Raw genomic sequence first — 1,573 nt, forward strand, 5'->3', positions numbered from 1 at the left:
AGCCCGTTGTCATAGCAACCAGCACTTAGCTTGCTCGAACTAGCCTAGCTAAGATAGCCTTAATGGGCTAACAAAGACTCATTTCTACGCCAGGCGCACATACTACAAATGCATATTAGCTACATAACTGTTCCAATAAATGCGTGTATTACCATGCTATTCATTAATTTTCCTTTATGTGCACAACTGTAGACCGGGGGTCTTTAACGTAATCCTCTTCGCCATTAGCTTAGCTAGCTAATAAAGCTAAGCTAGTTAGCCAGCCTAGCTAACTAACTGATATGTTTCAATGTGGAGACGCAGTAAGAGTGTCTCTAATAATTTGAGTTTGTTTTCAGTCGGTACGTACACTCAAACGGTGTCATACAGTTATTGAATAAATCAGCAGAAGCTGTTATTAAAATAATTTTCTGCGTCCTTTCGAGGTCTTACCTTGACAATTGGTGAAGCTTAGCAGTGGTAACCTACATACGATTCGCATTAAATAAATTAAATACAAAAAAAAAACCCAACATATTTCTACGGTCAACCGAGAAGTCCATGTCTTTGTGAAATTTATTCTATGAGAATAATTTAATATTACTTGCTTTGGAAAAAGCAAACACTTCATGCCAAACTTAAAGTGTGCAGGGCACAGTAATTGCTGTAGAAGACACATACATGTATTTTCACAATACACAGGCTGTTCATGTCTGTTCAGTACATATGGTTATATTACACCTTGGTTATGTGTAATATGGATATAAATGTTAAAATGTTCTATTACAGAACACGACACCTGTTGCGTTTTATATTGGTAAATCTCTGATATGACCACTGTAACATAAAGTTGCGGTTATAAATACGTGAAACATTTTTGATCGACTGAAATGTAGCTGTATGTACATGCAATATATTTGTGATTATGTAAATTAAACAGCTATTCTTATTCTTATGGCTAGCTAAATAAATTGCAATTTCGTCGTCTTCAAGGCATGGCATGGTGTTTATTCATTCTTCGGCATACAAAATGACGCCTTTTCACGTTGTGGAACTACAAATATGGCGGCCTTTTTTCTTTAGCGTTTTAATGACGTAAAAGCAGAGTCTCACCGTAAAGTCGGGCAGGAGGCTCTGGACTCATTTATTTCTTCGTATCTTCCGCCATCTAGCGGTCAATAACGGGTAGTCGAATTGATTTCTATCGCGTAATACTTTGGATATAAATGTTTAAAATTCCTGTTGCAGGACAGACAAAGTATAGTCAACCAGTTCTAACCTTTTGATAAAAACTTGAACTTCAAAGTAGGTGAATCTATTTCCTTAAACCAATCAGATCACAGTTCATTTACACAACAACAATGCTTTGAGTGCTTTAGATATGAGAACATCACAGTGATCTTTCTGCTCACACATCAGTCAGTCTATAATTCTGTATTATGTGTTTTTATAGCTTCCAACTTTCATGAGTTCCTTGAATCTGTGGAGAAAAGTGCAGACCAATGTAGTTTCTTATTTGTGAACATTTATACATTCATTGTAATTTATTTATCATTTAAATGTTTTATTACTTTTAATTTATAGACATAAGGAC

Source organism: Electrophorus electricus, unplaced genomic scaffold, assembly GCF_041902795.1.
Source record: "Electrophorus electricus isolate QZ-2024a unplaced genomic scaffold, ASM4190279v1 Scaffold34, whole genome shotgun sequence".
Lineage (NCBI taxonomy): Eukaryota > Metazoa > Chordata > Actinopteri > Gymnotiformes > Gymnotidae > Electrophorus > Electrophorus electricus.